This window comes from Nomascus leucogenys, chromosome 7b (genome assembly GCF_006542625.1).
Source record: "Nomascus leucogenys isolate Asia chromosome 7b, Asia_NLE_v1, whole genome shotgun sequence".
Lineage (NCBI taxonomy): Eukaryota > Metazoa > Chordata > Mammalia > Primates > Hylobatidae > Nomascus > Nomascus leucogenys.
In genome coordinates, this window is record NC_044387.1 from 28,748,503 (window position 1) to 28,772,272 (window position 23,770).

Sequence of the window (23,770 nt, forward strand, 5' to 3'; positions counted from 1 at the left end):
AATTTTCTATCACTTGCAAATGAGAGTCTTGACTAAATTTCATTCATTTGCTCTACCAATTATGGACAGATATTATGCTTTATTATGTTGGAATGACAACACTGAACAAGTCCTTGTACTCAAAGACTTCACAGTTTGGCGGGGATATGGATGGCATGTAGGCAATTGCTCTCCTGTGTGATAAGTTCCAGGATAGGAGTAAGAAGTGGATGCTATGGGAGTGAATGCCCTACACTCAGGCCACAATGGAAGATTTTCTAGTTTTCTGTGAGGATGGATATCAGGGGAACCAGCCCCTAATATTTCAAACATAAGTTCTTTTCTATTTTCTCTAAGTGTCGGCTGATCTGAGAAATAAAGGGAAAGAGTACAAAAGAGAGAAATTTTAAAGCTGGGTGTCTGGGAGACATCACATGTCGGCAGGTTCCGTGATGCCCCCTGAGCTGCAAAACCAGCAAGTTTTTATTAGCAATTTTCAAAGGAGAGGAGGTGTACGAATAGGGTGTGGGTCACAGAGATCACATGCTTCAAAGGCAATAAAATATCACAAGGCAAATGGGCAGGGCAAGGTCATGAGGCCAGGGCAAAACTAGAATTGCTGATGAAGTTTCATGTCCCACTGTGCACACATTGTCATTGATAAACATCTTAACAGGAAACAGGGTTCAAGAGCAAAGAACTGGTCTGACTAGAATTTGCCAGGCTGGAATTTCCTAATCCTAGCAAGCCTGCGGGTGCTGCAGGAGGCCAGGGTGTGTTTCATCCCTATCTACAACTGCATAAGGCAGACACTCCAAGAGCGGCCATTTTAGAGGTTGCCCCCTGGGTGTGCATTCTTTTCCCAGGGCTGTTAATTATTAATATTATTTACTAGGGAAAGAATTCAGCGATATTTCTGAGAAGTATGACTCTGTCCTGCCTGGCTCCCAGGCAGTCAGACCTAATGGTTATCTCCCTTGTTCTCTGAACATCGCTGTTATCCTGTTCTTTTTTCAAAGTGCCCAGATTTCATATTGTTCAAACACACATGCTTTACAACAATTTGTGCAGTTAATGCAATCATCACAGGGTCTTGAGGCGACATACATCCTCAGCTTATGAAGATAATGAGATTAAGAGATTAAAGTAAAGACAGGTTTAGGAAATTATAAGAGTATTGATTGGGGAAGTGATAAATGTCCACGAAATCTTCACAGTTTATGTTCTTCTGCCTTGGCTTCAGCCGGTCCCTCTGTTTGGGGTCCCTGACTTCCTGCAACAGATGGCATGAAGTAATGTAGGTAAAGTTCTTGCTATACTATGATCCATTAATAAATGCTAGTTTCTTTTTGTTTCCTTACTTGAGATAGTACCTGGCACATGATGAGTAGTAAAAAATGACTTACAGAGTGATTAAGGAACTAGTGAATAATTTCTGAAATTCATCAGATTACAAGTGGAACCACTTTCAGAGGTTATGTATCTGAAAATTTATAATTTTCAAAAACTGAAACTGTGAATACTGCAGTAGACATTAGAGCCAAAAAAACTTCTTTGTGAATATGGCACCAATTCATTTCAGCTACCACCAGATTGTCACCAAAATGCAGCTCTAATTATTACCACCATCATCACCATAACAATATGCCATGGTTTACAAAATACCTTTTGTATATAACCTTATTTTATTTTTAATGAAATCATTTTTTAGAACAGGTATATAATTACAGAAAAATTGTGAAGATAGTACAGAGAGTTTCTACATATTATATACTCACTTTCCCCCTTATTGACATCTTATAGTTGCACTATAAGATGCACTATTCATGCACTATTGTTAACTAATGTCCATACTTGATGGATATTTTTATTCCATACTTTATTCACATTTTCATATTTCTCACCTGCTGTCTTTTTTCAGTTCCAGGATTCCATCCAGGATACTGCATTATATTTAGTTGCCATGCTTTCTTAGACTTCTCTTGGCTGTGACAGTTTCTCAGACTTTCCTTGCTTTGATGACCTTGACATTTTGAAAAGTGGTGGTCAGCTGTTTTGTAGAACGTCTCTCATTTGTGATTTGCCTGATTTTCTCATGATTAGATTGGGGTTGTGAATTTTTGGGAGGAGGACCACAGAGGCAAAGTGCCATTTTCACCATATCATATCAAGAGTACAGACTATAAACATGCCTTATCTTCTTACTGATGGCCTTGATCATCTGGCTGAAGTAGGGTTTGTCAGATTTCTCCACTGTAAAGTTATTCATTTTGCCCCCATCTATAGTGTACTTTTTCCTTCATTTAATTTTCAAATTTACAAAAGCCTCATAAGCAATGGTGGTGTCATAAATAGAAATAACCAAGTTCCGTGAATCATAGATGTGTTATGCAGCTCAAATAGGCAGTGCTTCCAAATGTGCTTTGAGATGTGTTAAATATATGCATTTATGCTAGTATTTTTAATTGATAATTGATAATATTTCAAAGAAGTAAATCTTCAAGAAATTTGAGGTCTTGGTATAGGATAATGGGAGAAATGCTCTGGATGACAGAGTCTTTTGATCAGTCTTAAAACTTGTATCTTTTTGAGTGACCACCTGCTGTCTTTCAGTACGAAGCCAAAATTATATACCCTTCTGGTGGACACTTGTCAAATGCAAATTTATGATGCAGAAATTTTGAGCAAAAGCAGGAGCAGGGGATCCATAATGCAACATTTTCTCAGACATTTAGAGCAAAATTGGAGCAAAAATGGTTTACTTTTACCCTCATTCTCTTTTCGTGCTCCTTAACTGAGATCTGAAATATCAGAGAGGAAAAATATGAAGGAAAAAAAGGAGAGAGGACCGGAAGATTTAGCCTGGGAGTGGTAGCTCCTGAGTGATTTATTATGGGCCAGGGAAAGCTTAGTCTTTCTTCCATATTTTCCAGGAAGGATGTGATGAGTTGCAACAACAATCTGGTGACTATTGCAGGCTTGTTTAAATAAGTCCTTCTTTATGCCTTGCTCCTTTTAAACTTGTGTTCTGTACCTACCTCAGGTTAAATGGCTAATCAGTTTTCTCCTGCCTCCAAGAAGTAAGTCTCTGAGGAGCTTTACAGTTTTACTAGTTCAAGAACATCAACATTTCTCCACATTCAGCATGAACCAGAGGTGAAGCAATGGCCGTAGTTGCTCTTTGTGAAAATACTTCTCTCTTTGGGCTTTAAATCATGTCTTTTTCCTCTCCACCACTGGTTTCCTCCTTTGCAATGGAGTGTTTTCTGATTATTTTCCCACTGCTCTTCCAAGAATTCTGGAATCTATGAGAATTAAAGGCACAATCAAATTTTAAATAAATACCTAATTTTCTTTATTTGTATGTAGAGGAGTGTCCATACCATTGCCGTGTTCATTAAAAAAGTTATTTAGGGAGATCTTGAAGCAGTGAATTTGATTTTACTTTGTTGATTTCTTATTCAGAGATGCTGCTGCAGAATAGTCATTTTGCGGAGTGAGGGTTTTTAGGTTTAGGATAGGCTGTGGGACATAATGTTTAAGGCCATGAAGTTTGGAGTCAGATCACCAAGGTTACAACTGTGTTGTACTACTTACTACCTATGAGACTTAGGGCAAATTACTTAACCTCTCTGTGCCTCAGTTTCCTCTTCTGCATTGAGCATAATAGTCCTAACTCATAATTATCCTCCTCATTGTGTGGATTAAATGATTTAATGTATGTAAAACACTTAGACCAGTGTCTGGCATAGTAAATTCTTTACGTGTGCTATTTGTTATTTGTAATAACTATAAAAATTCATTGGCATGGATGCCAGTACTCTGCATTTGTTCTCCCTCCCTCTGTCACCTTGTGTCCGGGAAGATGGCTGCTGACTGCGAACAGCATCACCTCAGCCCCCTTTTCAGGTGACCTGCAGATGGATTCAGCTCTAGGAGGACTGGAAAGTCATGGTGGATAGACGGCAAAATAGGTGTGGTTCTTTTTTCCTTGCTTCTTCCCTGCTTCTGTGTAGCTGTCTCTCTTGCAATAGATTTGGTCTTCTGTGATTGAGCTCCTGGTGGGCAGCCCTTTCTGCAGCTCCAACTCTCACTGGGCTTCTTAAATACTCTTTCCTCCCCGTCCCCTTTCAGCCCTAGGAGTGGTAATGCTTCCCATGGGTGGTCTGTGGGTGTCTTAGCATCTCTCATTTTTAGCTCAATCCCTCCTATACCCTGTCCTAGGTCTCTTTATAGGCCTTTCTTTACTTGAACTATCTGGGGGAGAATTTTTTTTTTTTTTCATGGAACTGCAACCTATACAAGCTTCTATAACTTTACATTAAGATTTGGCAATTTTGGAATGCCCCAACTCTAAATCTGTTCTTGTTAATAATCCAGAAAAGCTTCATTTAAAAATTGTATTTATTATTCGTAAATATTGTGCCTCTTAATTCTCACATTAAATTTCCTGAGGACAGAAATTTGGATATGTGTGTATGTGTGTGTGTGTGTATTCCTTGTAGCTTTTAGCACAGTGCCAGATATATAGCAGGTGGTAAAAAAAAATAACCCTCTACATTCCTGTTCAAAACAGTGAACATGATGGTTTACTCCAGCGACACATTAAAAGCTTTGCAACTATAGCTGTTTTAGTTTAAATCTCTCAACAATTACTTGTTAAGTTTTAGAGGATTTATTGCTTGTGAAAGGTGCCAAAATAATAGCACTGTGGAAGAAAATCCTGTTGTCTCATAATAGACTGTGACTGTCCAAGCTTTCTCTGCCTCCTGCCAGAGAGCCCAGTGGAGCTGATTGAAAGATTGGCTCATTTTTAACTGGAGTTTTGATGTTCTAGGAGACTGGGTGGTTTACCTCCCCCTTCGGAAATTCCAGGAGAGAACTAGGTTAAGTGTTTTCTCTTTCCAAGGAGTCTTTCATATAGTCCTGCTGCTACATCCTTGAGTAGACTCAACTTCTTAAAGAGGGAGTAGTTAATTAATTTCATGTCTATGTACTTTTGTCTGCAGAGGAAGATGTCTGTAATGTGGGTGACATGGCCCACAGAAATGGTTTGGTGACCTAAATAATCATAAACAAGATCCTAGATATAACTTGGCTCTTAGCATAGAAAGCACTTAAGTGCAATTATAGGCATAAATATTTAACCTTCCTAAGGACAGAAATGTAAGTGGCTGTGTGAGTTACTTGGACTAGTGGGTCTTAGAGCTCCATTCTCTTAACCTCTAAAGTAAGGGGTAACAACAGCTATCTTGTACGTTTATTGTGAGAATTAGAGATATTTACAGAGCACCTAGAATGTAGCAGGTGCTCAACAAATGTTAGCAAGGAATACTGAGGAAAGCTAGATTGGAATGTGTCTCTGTGTGTTTGTGTGAACGGAAAATGAATGGAAATAATCACTATGTTTACTTGGTCAACAGTTTTAAAAGGTTATTTACTGCTTATTTGCAAATAGGCCAAGAGGGAGTCTAAGAAACAAAAGAGAACCTCTTAGGGGCTTTACCAAGTTAGTGTTAGGGTAGAATGACTAATTTTTCAACATCTCAGGAAGATTTTTCAGGCTATTGTTAGAGCTTTGGGTATTTTATTTTATATATCATACTTATTTTATATGATTTGGGAATATTTTAATAAGAAACTGAAAAATTTAGTATTCCAGTATTGCTAGCTTATTTGGGGTATTTTCATCAACTGAGATAATTAAAAGCGGCACACTATTTTATGCACAATAGGATCGTACTCTGTTCTTGTCACTTATGTAGCACGTCATCACAGAAGACATTCATTGCTCCTAGTACTATTATTCCACTTTCATACAAAAATATCGGAGCTTAAATTGTTCACAGGAAAATCACGATAAGAGTGGTTTAAACACTGGAAAGAAGATATATAAGAAATCCAACAAGAGAGGTGATGGAGAAGAGGCATCATCATATAGTGGAATAGGTAATGGAACTGAAGCCAGAAAGCTGCAATTATGCCAGCAGATAGTTGTGGTACTGTATGAGAGTTCTCTAAAGAGGCACAACCAATATGATCAATCAGTCTATCTATCTCTATCCATCCATCCATCCAGTTAAAGATACAGTTGTCCCTTGATATCCTGGGGAGATTGATTCCAGGACCCCCCACAGATACCAAAATTCATGAATGCTCAAGTCCCTGATATAAAACAGCAAAGTATTTGCCATTTACCACCTATGCACATCCTCCCATATACTTTAAATTATCCCTAGATTACTTATAATACCTAATACAGTGCAAATGCTATGTGAATAGTTGTTATACTGTATTATTTGTAAGTTTGTATATTTTATTGTTGTATTTTAAAAATTATTTTAAAAAGTACTTTTGGTCTGTGATTGGTTGAATCCATGGATGCAGAACCTGCAGGTACAGGTGCAGGCTGACTGTATTTATTATAAGGTTTTGGCTTATACAATTATCAAGCTTGATAAATCCCATAATTTGCTATCTGAAAGCTGAAGATCTCAGAAAGCTGGTGATGTAGCTTGAAGGTCTGAGAGCCTGAGAGCCAATGGGGTAGATTCCAGTATGGGTTCAAAGGCCTGAGGACCAGGAGCATAGGGGGCAGGAGAAGATGGATGTTCCAGCTCAAGTAGTCTAATGTTCCTCTGCCTTTTTGTTCTATCTCAGGCCCTCAATGTATTGGATGATACCTGCCAATACTGGTAAGAGCTGATCTGCTTTACTCAGTCTACTGATTTAAATGCTAATCTCTTTCAGAAACACCCATACAGACACATCCAGAAATATAATGTTTAACCAGCTATCTGGACATCCTGTGGCCCAATCAAGTTAACACATAAAATTTACTATCACAGTTACCTTAGACAAGTCAGTTAAATTCTCTGAGACTTGGCTTCCTCATCTGTAATAAAAGGGTATTGCACCTTACCATCTTGAAAATTGCTTCCTATGATTCATTCTGCTTAGTTGGTGTATAAAAAAGATTAGCATTTATTTATCTAATTTCAAAAGTACTTGCTCAATACAGAAAATCTGAAAAACCAAGAAAATCACCATGCCATGCCCCTCCCTTCACTTTCATCTATATTCTTCAGAGGTAATCACTGTAATATTTTGGTTCTGCCCAGTTATTCTGAGCATAACTACACTTTTACATTTAAATGCCTTTTCAGTTAGTAATTAAGTAAAAAAAAAAACTATAAATTTGAGAAAATTGTATGAAGTATTCTCCTGTCCTTCTTGGATATTAGGTGTATTTAAAATAGCAATCTATGGGAAACAATGCTACCATCTTTGACAGCTAACTTCCCAAAAAATGAATCTAATGTTGGAGTTTCTTAACAGATGGAAGCTTGTTGGTTGGCATTTGCCATAGGAAGGAATACTTTTGGGAATGAAGTTCTTGGAGAAGGCCACTTAGCCCAATCACAAGTGGGGACTCTTGCTGTTTCGTGATATGCTCACCAAAGGATAGGCAATCTCCACTAGGTGGTAGTGTTGCCACGTGGCCCAAGAAGATAAGCTGCAAGAAACTGGCTAAAGATTATGTGAATATTAAAGACAGAAGTTTGGACATGAACAGCAAACCTGCTGAACGCCAAGCAATATGAATTTTGACTTGTTCTAAGTGAAAGCCAGCTGAAGACTTTCTGGAGGACAGTCACATGTATTATGTATATGCTTTAAGATGTATTTATAAACACACACACACACACACACACACACACACACACACACACACACACGTAAAATAGACATAGGGAATTATGTCATCTGGGAACCAAACCTGGAGAGCAAATTTCCCTCAAAGAGGTAAAAAGTATAATATATAATATGATAATTACATAGTGCACACAAGATGTATTTTGAACTTTTTGGAAATAAACCTTTCAGGCGCAAGTTCTGTTGCCAAATAATAATAATAGCCAGAAGAGAACTATGTCTTGTGGTTTTTGTATAATCCCTTCCAGTTCCTCATACACACCAAATTATGCTCAGGAAAGTGGGGATAACACATACTTTTCAGGGCAAGTTCAGTAAATTGAACTCTTTCGACCAAAACACTAGCAAAACAACATTGAAAGATCACAATATTTAACTTCTCTTTCAGAGTACACATAAACATCAGGACAGAATGAACATACCCTCATTTAAAAATCATTAAAAATTTTTGGATTTGAAATGACAATTTAAGCTTGGTCTTCAGACTTGGTAGATTTTACTTACAGACAAGTCTTTTTTAGGGGTCATTCAGTGTTTTAGTGTCTTCTTTACTTTTACATATAAAAAATTGTTTTCCTTTTTGTCTCTCATTTTTTTCTCCATAATGATATTTATATCCCTCCTTTTCCTGGAAATAAGATAGATGGAAAGGGATAAACCTTTTATGATTCCATTTTACCATATTTCTCCATGGTAAGAAGATACAGTGGAATTCATTCAGCACAGAGTTAAAAATAGAATTAAAACATGCAATGTACAACAAACATCTAGAAACTGTACAAGTAGGTGGTTTTAATATTAGAGTAAACATAAGAACCTTTAATTTTCTTCTACCAACCTCTTCCTTTTTCTCTGTTCATGGAATGCGCCTCTGAGGTGGATGCTCCATTGAATTTTTCCTAATATTTGTGATTTCTTGAAGCTATTAATATGTGTGAGCAGCAGAGTTTTGACGGCCATGGGCCTTGGATGACTGCTTTGGCCTGGGGATATTCCTAGGTCAAAGGATGCCCTGAAATTCAGGTGGGTGGCAGGACTGACTCCAGAAATCTAGGTCTACTTTGAGGAAAAATCCAGGAATACTGATCTGGCAAAAACTCTGAGGTCACTTTGGAAGCGGCCAAGATGCTCAATAGTCTCTTACAGATTAAGGCCAGCACAGGCGTAAACTGGCCAACCATGCTGCGTGCAGTTGGTTTTGGATGACAGGTATGAAGCTTTCTAAGAGTAAGCTACAGTGGCCTCAGCTCTCGGTCAAGTGTATGTATATGTATTAGTGAGGAGACTTAATTAAGAAGGTGGGATTGTTGTAGTAATTTCCTTTGAGTCCTCATTTAAAATTGACTTTAAATGCTATTAGCTCTTGAGGTGAGGGGAGAAGGAAAGGGAGTAGAAGGTTAATTGCTAAGAGTAAACATATCCAGTGGTGGTTCTGCCATAGGCCACTTGAGAGTCAAATTTAGATCCAGATGAGATCTGAGGTATCTTCTGGGCCATAATCCTTCTTGTACCAGGAACCTTTGTCAGTTGTAGTCTGAATCTAATTTTTGTAGAAGTTTGAAAAATTCCTAACTCTGCTAAACCTCGCTAAGGAGTTGAAGTCTACTTGAGATACCATAAAATTTTATGTGCTTATTACTGTAGACTTTTGGAACTAAACCAAATATAAATAAATATACAAACAAAAGTATAAAATATTTCTGGTCATATTTCACTTACTTGATTCTTTGGGTAAGGAGATTTTTTAAGCCTGGCAAAAATATTTTACTCTACCATAATTTAAGAAGAGTAACTGCAGTATGCTGTCCACTCTTTTGTCTGTGAATTTTTATATTTTCAAGAGAACGAGAGCACATAATATTTTTGCAATCATGGTGGTCTCTTTTTCTTTAAATTCTGAAGGATACCATCGCTGCCAATGGATAAAATTTCTTCTGGGAGTACAGATAGACTTCCATACAGGATTACTTTGCAGTAAAGTCAGAAATCTGAAGCACATGAATTAAATGGTTAAGCAGTGCTTGCAAGCTGTGATATCAGAGGAAATAACTGCTGTTAAATGAAAGCTGAATAGCAGTGTACAGGGGGAAAATTCTCATTTTCATCAGCTAATAATCAAAACAGTTTGACACTGGCCAGAGAGAGCCAAAAAATATGGAAACAATTATTGAGTTGAATGAAATATCACAAAATTATATGTTATTTTGCATTTTGAGTTTTTAAGGTAAAAACATTTCTGAAGATTCTATTATGTATTGACCAAATAAAAGAAAAATGGTTAGGAGTGGGTTTAAAGGCAAAAGTAAGAAATGTGATATCTTAAGATACCAGTGGAAAAATGTTTGGATTATTCTGACTTCCACATGCATAGCTCTACTTTAAATCCCACAGCTCACTGCCTATATTATTAGGTTGGAATAACCAATTCTATAATGGAGTAAAAATGATTTCACTGACAAGAAAAAGATGACTTATACGTCTAGTTGGGGTTTCGATCAAATGCATAGAGTTCACTTTGTCTTAAACAAGAAAGTGATGGTGATTGTCATTAAAACTCATGCTCTGTTTTTACTTTTATGGGACCATTATACCCCCTAACTGCATAACACTACAATAACAAAATCACGTTTCCTGCTATTTCAAGAAATCTGAAATGGTGATGAAAGACATTTCCTACCAATGATGTCAGTGGTTATTTAATTGCCATTAAGATGGTAATGAAACTCTTTCTTGTCACTTACACCTGATGAAGTGTTCTTGATCAGGTTGTGTGAAAAAATGGCTGCCATTATATTATTGCTCTTTCTAAAAACTAGATTTTCATTGCTTTAATAATGTTAGCAAAGCAAGCTGAATTATGTTTGGCATTAGCTCTTGAATTATTGCCTCTAAATAGTATTATAAAAATTAAACTACCTTAGTTTTCCATACTAAGGATAACTTACCTTTTTTTTTTTGCAGTATTGAGAAAAACCTCATTTTTCCATTACTTGAGATAAAAATAAATCACTCACTCTAGATCTCAAATTGCCTCTGTCTTATTAATTTTAACTACCACTATCGTTTTTTTTTTCCTGAAGTCTAGAGCTATGCTTAAGTCACATCCATGGGACATAAAGCAAATTAAAAATTTCTGGATTTTTTTTCTTGGCTTGAGATATTAAGGAATACATAATAGTCCTCTCTTCTCTCACATTAATCTTGATATTTTCTGTTACCTGATTAACTGCTTTCTTTACTTGTCCACCTTCTAGGAAAGGCTGGAAAAGAAAGAAAATAAACAAAGACTATAAAACAGGAAGAGAGCTTATGGCATCAGTTCAGAAGTAGAGAAGCAATATTATCACTGGCATAAGAAAGATTTCCCTATATCTCAAACCCTAAACAAGACTATTGATCTTTAACTGAAAGTTGATGATAGTATGGTTAGTTGGAAAAAGTATCAATGATGGAGTCTGTTTCTTAAACATTATTTTATTTCCATTTTTTGGGGTACATAGTAGGTATATATATTTATGAGGTACATTGGATGTTTTGATATGGGCATGCAATGTGAAATAATCGCATCATGGAGAATGGGATATTCATCGCCTCAAGAATTTATCATTTGTCTTACAAACCTTCCAATTGTACTCTTTAAGTTATTTGAAAATATACAATTAAGTTGTTATTGACTATAGTCACCCTGTTGCACTATCAAATAGTAGGTCTTATTCTTCTTTTTTGTACCCATTAACCATCCCCCAATGATAGAGTCAATTTTCTTTACCCTTGGAACTGAATTTGACAATGTGACTTACTTTGGTTAATTGGACACCGGCACAGGCCAGTGTGATGAACACTTACATGTTGGAGCTTACCCTATCTTGCTATTCTTTGGAACCCTGAGACTTCTGTGTAAAGAAACTCTGAAAGTCCCACTAGAGCAAGCTTGTCCAACCCACAGCCTGTAGGCCACATGCAGCCCAGGACAGCTTTGAATGCGGCCTAACACAAATTTGTAAACTTTCTGAATACATTATGAGATTCCTTTGCGGTTTTAAAAAACTCACCAGCTATCGTTAGTGTATTTTATGTGTGTGGCCCAATACAATTCTTCTTCCAGTGTGGCTCTGGGAAGCCCAAAGATTGGACACTGCTGTACTAGAGGACGAGAGAACATATGGAACACATATGACCTGTCCTAGCTCAGGTCTCTCTAAACCAACATGCCTGCCAACCCTTAGACATGTGAGTGGGACCATACTAGATTATTCAGTCCCAGCCAGGTTGGTGAGGACCAGAAGATCTTCTGAGTCAATTCACAGACTTAGAGGAGATAAACACGATTGTTATTTTAAGTCATTAAGTTTTGGGACTATTTGGTATACAAGTAAAAGCTAATTGAAACAAATATAAAACTGGAACATTTGTTTTGGATGAAAAATACTGTCTCACCAAATTTCTATTTTAATTGCTTTTATTTCTATTATTGAAAAGACACTTCAGCGGAAAAGTTGGTTTTAGTTTCATGAATTCAGTGTAGCATGGGTAACCTGGTCTGTAAAGATTCAATGACTTGAGTCATTCTAGTTGAAAACTATACATTTCTCTGGAATTCCTGGGTGCCTCCATAAACTTTGTAAGATCCGGTTGCAATAATCTGTCAAGATACCATCGCTTTTTAAATTATTAGGCTTTTCATTTCAATTTTGCCTATATGTTTTTAAACCATTACTTTTTATGTGAACATTTGGGAACCAAACACATTAGCTATTGCTAATTTAATGTGATACATCATAGATGTAAGTAACATTAGCAGTAACACATTTTTTTACATTCTCATTGGAATTGGCACCAAATTCTCAAAACTATCTGAGAAAGACTTTGCTGTATTTACTGTCAATAAGAATTATATCACAGATGCATGTATAGAACACATCTTCATTCTATCTATTGAGGAATATCTGGATGACAAAAATCCATTTATATTTGAATATATGCTCTATCTCTCTCTCTCTTTTTTTTTTTTTTTTTTTTTTTGAGACAGAGTTTTGCTCTTGTTGCCCAGGCTGGAGTGCAATGGTGTGATCTCGGCTCACTGCAACCTCTGCCTCCCGGGTTCAAGTGATTCTCCTGCCTCAGCCTCTCAAGTTGCTAGGGTTACTGGCCACCACGCCCAGCTTATTTTTTTGTATTTTTAGTAGAGACGGGGTTTCGCCATGTTGGCCAGGCTGGTCTTGAACGCCTGACCTTAGATGATCCACCTGTCTCAGCCTTCCAAAGTGCTGGGATTACAGGTGTGAGCCACCACACCCGGCCTGCTCTCTATTTTTTTTTTCTTGAGATGGAGTCTTGCTCTGTCACCCAGGCTAGAGTGCAGTGGCGCAATCTTGGCTCACTGCAAGCTCTGCCTCCCGGGTTCACGCGATTCTCCTGCCTCAGCCTCCTGAGTAGCTGGGATTACAGGCACATGACACCACGCCCAGCTAATTTTTTGTATTTTTACTAGAGATGGGGTTTCACCATGTTGGCCAGGATGGTCTTGATTTCCTGACCTTGTGATCTGCCCGCCTTGGCCTCCCAAAGTGCTGGGATTACAGGCATGAGCCACGGCGCCTGGCCTGCTCTCTATTTTTAAAAAATTGATTGATATAGGCTGTTGACTGAGTGTGAAACTGTTGGTGAATTCAAGAAATTGCAGGGCTTAGAAATTGTGAGCATTCATCTTATTCTAGGGTTGTCTTGCCTATTGTTATAATTTTGTCTTGACATTTTGATTGATACATGTACTGAATTCCTTTTGGATAGGTTGATTTGAAAGCTCAAATCCCAGGGATGGACAGAATAGTTTTTCATTTTACTTTTTGTCCAAGATGTTCAGAGTTGCAATCTATTCTTTTAAATACATGTTTTACCAGATGATCCAGCTCTTTGGAACCAGCTGGCTCTATATTACTCTGTTAGAAAATAAGTTTATTATTATTATTATTATACTTTAAGTTTTAGGGTACATGTGCACAATGTGCAGGTTTGTTACATATGTATCCATGTGCCATGTTGGTGCACTGCACCCATTAACTCGTCATTCAGCATTAGGTATATGTCCTAATGCTGTCCCTCCCCCCTCCCCCCTCCCCCCACTCCACAACAGTCCCGGAGTGTGATGTTCCCCTTCCTGTGTCCATGTGTTCTCACTGTTCAATTCCCACCTATGAGTGAGAATGTGTGGTGTTTGGTTTTCTGTCCTTGCGATAGTTTACTGAGAATGATGTTTTCCAGTTTCATCCATGTCCCTACAAAGGACATGAACTCATCATCTTTTATGGCTGCATAGTATTCCATGGGGTATATGTGCCACATTTTCTTAATCTAGTCTATCATTGTTGGACATTTGGGTTGGTTCCAAGTCTTTGCTATTGTGAATAGTGCCGCAGTAAACATACGGGTGCACATGTCTTTATAGCAGCATGATTTATAGTCCTTTGGGTATATACCCAGTAATGGGATGGCTGGGTCAAATGGTATTTCTAGTTCTAGATCCCTGAGAAATCACCACACTGACTTCCACAATGGTTGAACTAGTTTACAGTCCCACCAACAGTGTAAAAGTGTTCCTATTTCTCCACATCCTCTCCAGCACCTCTTGTTTCCTGACTTTTTAATGATCACCATTCTAACTGGTGTGAGATGGTATCTCGTTGTGGTTTTGATTTGCATTTCTCTGATGGCCAGTGATGATGAGCATTTTTTCATGTGTTTTTTGGCTGCATAAATGTCTTCTTTTGAGAAGTGTCTGTTCATGTCCTTCACCCACTTTTTGATGGGGCTGTTTGTTTTTTTCTTGTAAATTTGTTTGAGTTCATTGTAGATTCTGGATATTAGCCCTTTGTCAGATGAGTAGGTTGCGAAAATTTTCTCCCATTTTGTAGGTTGCCTGTTGACTCTGATGGTAGTTTCTTTTGCTGTGCAGAAGCTCTTTAGTTTAATTAGATCCCATTTGTCAATTTTGGCTTTTATTGCCATTGCTTTTGGTGTTTTAGACATGAAGTCCTTGCCCATGCCTATGTCCTGAATGGTATTGCTTAGGTTTTCTTCTAGGGTTTTTATGGTTTTAGGTCTAACCTGTAAGTCTTTAATCCATCTTGAATTAATTTTTGTATAAGGTGTAAGGAAGGGATCCAGTTTCAGCTTTCTACATATGGCTAGCCAGTTTTCCCAGCACCATTTATTAAATAGGGAATCCTTTTCCCATTGCCTGTTTTTGTCAGGTTTGTCAAAGATCAGATAGTTGTAGATATGCGGCATTATTTCTGAGGGCTCTGTTCTGTTCCATTGATCTATGTCTCTGTTGTGGTACCAGTACCATGTTGTTTTGGTTACTGTAGCCTTGTATAGTTTGAAGTCAGGTAGCCTGATGCCTCCATCTTTGTTCTTTTGGCTTAGGATTGACTTGGCGATGTGGGCTCTTTTTTGGTTCCATATGAACTTCAATGAGAACAAAGACACAACATACCAGAATCTCTGGGACACATTCAAAGCGGTGTGTAGAGGGAAATTTATAGCACTAAATACCCACAAGAGAAAGCAGGAAAGATCCAAAATTGACACCCTAACATCACAATTAAAAGAACTGGAAAAGCAAGAGCAAACACATTCAAAAGCTAGCAGAAGGCAAGAAATAACTAAAATCAGAGCAGAACTGAAGGAAATAGAGACACAAAAAACTCTTCAAAAAATTAATGAATCCAGGAGCTGGTTTTTTGAAAAGATCAACAAAATTTATAGACCGCTAGCAAGACTAATAAAGAAGAAAAGAGAGAAGAATCAAATAGACGCAATAAAAAATGATAAAGGGGATATCACCACCGATCCCACAGAAATACAATCTACCATCAGAGAATACTACAAACACCTCTACGCAAATAAACTAGAAAATCTAGAAGAAATGGATAAATTCCTCGACAAATACACCCTCCAAGACTAAACCAGGAAGAAGTTGAATCTCTGAATAGACCAATAACAGGCCCTGAAATTGTGGCAATAATCAATAGCTTACCAACCAAAAAGAGTCCAGGACCTGATGGATTCACAGCTGAACTCTACCAGAGGTACAAGGAGGAACTGGTACCATTGCTTCTGAAACTATTCCAATCAATAGAAAAAGAGGGAATCCTCCCTAACACATTTTATGAGGCCAGCATCATCCTGATACCAAAGCCTGGCAGAGACACAACCAAAAAAGAGAATTTCAGACCAATATCCTTGATGAATATTGATGCAAAAATCCTCAATAAAATACTGGCAAACTGAATCCAGCAGCACATCAAAAAGCTTATCCACCATGATCAAGTGGGCTTCATCCCTGAGATGCAAGGCTGGTTCAACATAACGCAAATCAATAAATGTAATCCAGCATATAAACAGAACCAAAGACAAAAACCACATGATTATCTCAATAGATGCAGAAAAGGCCTTTGACAAAATTCAACAACCTTCGTGCTAAAAACTCTCAATAAATTAGGTATCAATGGGACGTATCTCAAAATAATAAGAGCTATCTATGACAAACCCACAGCCAATATCATACTGAATGGGCAAAAACTGGAAGCATTCCCTTTGAAAACTGGCACAAGACAGGGATGCCCTCTTTCACCACTCCTATTCAACATAGTGTTGGAAGTTCTGGCCAGAGCAATCAGGCAGGAGAAGGAAATAAAGGGTATTCAATTAGGAAAAGAGGAAGTCAAATTGTCCCTGTTTGCAGATGATATGATTGTATATCTAGAAAACCCCATTGTCTCAGCCCAAAATCTCCTTAAGCTGATTAGCAACTTCAGCAAAGTCTCAGGATACAAAATCAATGTACAAAAATCACAAGCATTCTTGTACACCAATCACAGACAAACAGAGAGCCAAATCATGAGTGAACTCCCATTCACAATTGCTTCAAAGAGAATCAAATACCTAGGAATCCAACTTACAAGGGACGTGAAAGACCTCTTCAAGGAGAACTACAAACCACTGCTCAATGAAATAAAAGAGGATACAAACAAATGGAAAAACATTCCATGCTCATGGGTTGGAAGAAGCAATATCATGAAAATGGCCATACTGGCCAAGGTAATTTATAGATTCAATGCCATCCCCATCAAGCTACCAATGACTTTCTTCATAGAATTGGAGAAAATAAGTTTTAAAAACTGCATTCTAAAATCTGGGAGAGTTACCCATCTGGATTAGTGACAACTTTGCATTTTCAAAGAGGAAACATAATTCATGCTAAAAGTTATTATTTTGGAGAAAATTATATGTAATTAGTGAAATTTCATATGTCTAATACTTTGCTCCAGGTTTGATTGATAGCAATTTAAAATTAAATCGTTTAGCTTTATGTCAAGGCAGCTATCAAGCTAGCTGTATATCAAACAGAGCACCAGACAGCCCTGCTTATGAGTATCAATGAACTCAAATATAGCAACTCTCTCAGTATGAAAGGAAACAAGTCCACTTAGATCTGGTTTCAAGTAAAGAATTTATTTTTCTACTTTAACATGTTCCTGTCAATTTTGTTTGAGATTGTATTTGCTATGCAGTAGGTTTAGACTAATCCTGTTGCCTTTTTTTCCTAAAAGAAAAAAATATTTGTATTTGTTTACTTCTGGTGGAGAGGTTAGATTGTATGTGGTCATTCTTTTAATAAGAATGGATATGAACAAATATCTGACCTATGAGTACAGCATACAGTTCCTCTAGCACTGACATACCAAGTCTCAGAGTATTATGCCTTAAAAAAATGGTAGAATTTAGAGTTAGGTAATTTGGGCCTAATCTGCTGATTTGTTGGGTAGTCTTCAGTAACTCACTTAACCTCAGTTATAAAATGCTTTGAAATCCTTAGATGAAAGTTCCTGTGTTTGAGACAGAGTATCAGACTTGATTCTTATTTTATACAATCCTCAGGGGAAATTTTGAGAGCATTACATAGAACTAGAATTTGGCACAATAAAATTATAATGGATTTGGGGATTAAGTGAGCATGTTCAGTTTTTATGATTCTTAACCATTGTAGCAGCTCTGAATGATGGCAAGACATTCGTTTTTGTAGAGACTAGGTGCTGCTGAGAGAAATGAATGAGGCTCCTCAGTGGCCTGGCATTAAAGCCGAAAAGAATCTTTGATTGTTCAAAATGGCTTAAAACAATGAAGAGCATGTGGTGATTTTTCAGCTTTTATCCCCAATGAAGGATTAAAAGATACTTAAATAAAATGCAATTATCATTTAAAATATCTCCCTGCATGGACATCCTGCTTTTAGACGTATCTGATTCTGGGAGAAGGACCGGGGAAGGCCCTGAGGTGGCACCGGGCTTCACAGTGTCAGACATGTCAGGCCTGGATGCCTAGAATCAGACACTGAAGTGCTATTCCTAACCCTTTCTTTACTGGTCTGAGGATTGCATGTAGCCCTTTGGAAATAGGGTCATTTTTGAGAGTTGTAAAATCTGCTTTTGCCTGTTGGAAGTCAGAGATCTCTTAGATTCCCAAACCAAGGTATAATTATAGAAGTGGTAATATTAGGTTGTCATTAGAATGAATATTCAGACAGGATTGTGATCAGAATGTGTCAACGACAATCCTGTGGTGCAGGTCTGATACTGCACTACTCATGGAATTAACCTAGTGATTGTTCTGGAAGCCTGGATATAATTTCATCCCAATCACATGGAAAAAGCTTAGTGAAGGAAACTGAAAACATTTTCAGATTCTTTGAGTCCTTCTACAAAACCTAACTCTGCACCTACTCTGCTTCAGTGCTATACTTGGTTTTGGGGATATGGTGATTCAATAGACAGACATTATTGGTATGCCTGCTACAGTAAGCAGCCGCCCTTCTGAGTGATTGTTGTTTTTAATAAGCTTATTATTTCATGTGAATAACAACCATTTTATATATTGTTCTTCATTTTAGAATGCTATGCTTCAATGGTGACTGCAATCTGACCTGGTTCCCCCAAAACCATCTAAGATCAACTTATTTCATTTGTCCAGTAAGTGTTCATTAAAGTCACCTTTATTTTGAGCCTATTTTTTAAGTGCTAGGCACTTTCCCTTGGATTGGAACCGAATTTGTCCTTGGATTAGTATCTGTAATTGATCTCTGGAAAGGCTACTGCTGTTGTGAGACTGCTCCTGAAACTTGTGACCAGCTTGAAGTGTTTGGTTTTACTTGGTCTCACTGGTTTGTCAATATTTATGTCTTCCTTGGCATTTAATAGCTAATGTGCTACCATGTGTTGTTCACTACCTTTACATACTCAGCCCCACAAAACTAGCATGTTGTAGATAATAAATACTTTCACCAAACATTTATTGTACCCCTGAAACGCTCTGAGGAAACACAGTGCTTACCTTCAAAGTGCCTTTAATCTAGAGGGGGCAGATAAGGAAACATTTACAATAAAGGATGATAAATGACAAAACAGACATAAGCCTGGGATATTGGTGAAACACAGAAGAGGATTACCTAACTCAGACTCTAGGATGTCAAAATGAAAAGGATAGAACCCACTTGTACTAGTGATCTATTACTATGTCACAAATTATTATAAAACAAAATGGCTTAAGACGATAATAAGCATTTTTCCCCTTTTCTTACCATTTCTCCGATTCAGGAATTTGGGAATGTTTAGCTGGGTATTTATAGCTCAGATGTCTCTCATGAGGCAGCAGTTGAGATGCCAGCCCAGGCTGCTGCCATTTGAAGATTTGACTGGAGCCCAAGGATCTGCTATTGAGGTGGTTCACTCACACAGCTTTTAAGTATGTTTTGTTTTTTGGTGGGAGACCTCAATTCCTTCCCACCAAGGTCTTGTCACAGGACTGCTTGAGTGTTTCCATGACAAGGACACTGGCTTCTCACAGAGTTAGTGTTCTAAAAGAGGCCAAAGCAGAAACCCTAATATCTTTTATGACCTGGATTTGGAAGTATTACACCTGCACTTCTGTAGGTATTCTATTGGTTACTTAGGCTAGCCATGATTAAATGTGGTAGGGACTACACACTGGTGTGACTACCAGGAGATCAGTACACTGGAGGCATCTTGGGGGCTGGCGCTTACACCAATCTTCAGGGCTGTTTAGTATCTGTGATTCAGTGCTAGTCCCAAAAACTTTAACTCACGTGGGCCTTGGCAAATACCACTGATGATGTGGGCCTTTGAATTTCACATATTATAAAGTTTCATATATTACTGTTGCTCTTCCTTGAGCCATACGGAATAACAAGATGTTAGCAAAACACTGGATACAATTGTTTCTTAATGCAGTGCTACTGAGAAATTAATCCTGGTGGTGTCATTGGCAGTTAATAGGTTTCAGACAACATCACAGAAAAACAGTGTTTGCTGTTAAACATGGGGATTACGAAATAAAGTATTACTTCTAATAGTGTTGCTTAGACATTATCATGGGGCTCCAAGTGGGAACTTCTTTCCTTAGAGGCTTGATAATTAGCCACTTGTGTAGATTGGCCCATATTGTTTGTAGCTTTAATGTGAGTTTCAAGCATTGAGGCAGTGAACCATTTAATACTCAATAATGTAAGCATCCCCCACATCCCATCTCAGCATAGTGATGTAGCCAACAAGTATTTGGGGCTTGAGGCTTGAAACCTTGTTTTATTCAGAAGGAAAAGTGAATGTTGATGATTAAAAGTTAAAAATTATTACATATATTCGATAACAGTATTCTGCTAATACTAGTTTTAGTTTTGTGGTTGTATCAAATGGTGCTAGGAAAAGGGCTTTAACTCTTCTGAATTCTATTAGCCCTTGCCCAACAAGCCAACTCATATAAACATATCTAAGTACAGAGTATTTGTTATATACACTCCACTTCAATATTCTGGATTATTTTAAGCCCATTGTATATAAAAAATTTTAGGGCTGTCGCTGTTCCAGTCCAATCACTTTCCTCTTCATATTAACATAGCTCTAAATTACTATAGTTAAGACTTTTCAGCCTGTTGGGTTTTGGCATGTGTGGTGCACCTGCATTTATCTGCATAGGATCTGGCCGCTTTTTCCTAATATGTCATTATTGGAGAGTGTCAAATTGATTGTGATTACAGAACCTTTTCTGCCTATATCTTGCTTGCAACATAAATTGGTTATTAATCTTCCAATTTAAAGCAAGATTTCCTGCTTTATAACCACTCTGTTACTTTGAAAGACTGCACAATTTTAGTACCAAGCTTGATAGAGTCTAATGCACTTGTGATAGTATTTGATATAGTTTGTAATTTGGTGAAAGTAGAGCTGTGTTTAAGCACAAAGTTTCAAGCTGCAGAGATTGGTGAGTATATATTTTAATCTTCCCCACATAATTGATCTTCCCTTGATCTGTGTAGGTACTCCATTACTAGCAACCCTTTTGCATATAGCTATTATGGTCTCTTCTTTATTCTATTTGACCTGGGCCCTGGGGCACATGTTTATCTATTTAAATTTGTTGTGTAATATGGATACACATTCAGTTATATCTTCTCATAGGCCTGTCAACATCTTTCATTCTGTCTTGTCAAAGACTAACCATACTCCCTACTCCCAGCAATGCTCCTATTGTCTATTTTGTTTCTGTTGAGTTCTGTCTTATCCTTTGGACTTCTGTCTTGAGCAATTTTGAGAAAAGAAACTGGGCATGGAAGGGAAAACTGGGATACCCTTTAAATATTAGGGATCTGAAGATCCCCAGAGGCCAGGTACTCTGAAAGAGTAGGAATATGGTATTAAGAAAATCAACAAAGCTCTTAGGAAAGCTTAGAAACTTTGATATAGAACCACACTCATAAATTTCTTCAGTTTTTCATGACCTTATGGGTTGTATTCTCTCCTTCCCAATTTGCCTGAATTGCCAACTCTGATTTTTTCCAGCATTTCTTCTTCCTTTTACCCCTTCCTTTTTTTAAAAATTATTTTTGAATTTTTATTTTTTTTGACATTCAATTTAGAATTTTATTTATAAACAGAAAGTCACTATTGAAACAAACCAGACACTGGGGAAAGTTGCCTGTAGGAGAATCCTGAAATGAGAAAGACTATGAGCCTTCCCTTAAAGCTCATATATGCTACTTGAAATACTAGCAAATATCATGTTCATTTCTGCTGAATATATATACATACAATATATATGTATGTATTTGAGACAGAGTCTCACTCTGTAACGCAGACCAGAGTACAGTGGTATGATCTTGGCTCACTGCAACCTCTGCCTCTCAGGTTCAAGTGATTCTCATGCCTCAGCCTCCCAAGTAGCTGGGACTACAGGTGTGCACCACCTGGCTAATTTTTGTATTTTTAATAGAGATGGGGTTTCGCCATGTTGGCCAGGCTGGTTTCAAACTCCTGGACTCAAGTGATCCACCTGCCTTGGCCTCCCAAAGTGCTGGGATAACAGGTGTGAGCCCTACCCCTTCCTTTTACTCATTTATTTTTCCTCTAGGTATATCCCAAGATCCCTCAACCTCGAAGGAGTCTCACCCTCTTAGCTGCTTCCCTCAGCCTGGCAAAATTGTCAGGAGGCCACTTTCTAATGGGTCAGTTACTCAGCTCTCCTGGCAATATGCAAGTTCCTTCTTCTGCTGGTAAAAAGAGGGAAACCACTGGGAGTATCTCACACTAATGACCCTCTGTTCCCCATTTAGCTCTTCACTCTCCAGTAGCTGTGCGTTACCAGCCATGCCTCTGACTTACTTATTGAATGTTGCTCAAATAATATTTCATACCTGGGTCACCAGCTCTTCCTTTGTCTATAGCAACCTCCCTTCAAGCATTATCTCTCTGTCTCCAACAGGTGATTTATTTTCAAATTTTATTGAGGTATTTTGGTACATGATATTTCACCGTTTTAGCCCCCACATCTGAGTTTCTGAATACTAGGGGAAAACATTTTGAAATTATGAGGTTTAGAGTCAATACAAATTCCTCATTTCTCTTAGCCACATTCTAAACTGCTTTGTCCTTTGGTCTGAACTCGGAAAACTAGAGGCCCTATTCCAGCTTTCATGAGTCCCCATTCCACTACTACTCTAACCCCTTTTAGTAGGTTTCTCAGAGAACATTGTGATTATCAGAGGTTCACAGTGCCAGTGTCACCACTCCTCCTTCCTAAAAATCACATGTTCATATACATCTGTCTTGATACTTTTCTGTTTTAGAGGAAGGGGTAATGCAGTGTAGACCATGTGTTTTGACATCATGCAGACAGAATTTGAATCATGGCCCTGTTACTTACTAGTTGAAGATCATGGTCATTGAATTATTATAGTGTAAGTGTCCTCATGTGAAAAGTGAGCATACTACCAATATGATGGGGATGATTACATAAGATAATACATTTAGGTACAAAGCAGAGTGCTCAGAACCCAGCCAAAAACCAACAAATACCAGTTATTTTCCTTTCTCCTTACTTCTTTCCAGTGGAGGCTCCTGGCTCTTTTGTGGTCTTGTTCCATAAACCTTAGAGCTTACGGTCCCACCCCTTTACTGTACACTCACTATTTTATATTATAAACTTCTCTCTAAAACCTGTTTTCCATTTTGCTATTGCCTCTTTTTAATATTCTAGCTTATTGAGAAGGTAATCTAAACTTATTGTCTCATTTACTATTACATGGATCAGTGATTGGCTTTCACCTTTATCTGACCATTGAAATTGCTGACATCAAGGTTTCTAGTATCTTCTGAATTTTCAAATAACATAGATACTTTTCAATCCTTACCTTTATTGATCTATCAATAGCATACTACTACACTGATTTTTCTTTAAAATTCTTATATTATTCCTATGTCTCTGACTGCTCCTTGCAAACTCCCTCCTCCTGTCTACCTCTTTAATGTTAGAATTTCAGTCTCTTCTCTTCCTTCTCTCTCCATCCCTTTTCTCTCCCCTTTTCTCTTAATTCATTTCTCCCAAGGTGTTTTCTTTACACTCAACAACTGCAGAATACTAAGTACATGGGGAATGTCAACTAGGATAGACAAAAAGAACAAACTATGGATACAACTACAGGGATGAGGCTTAAAAGCATTGTTTT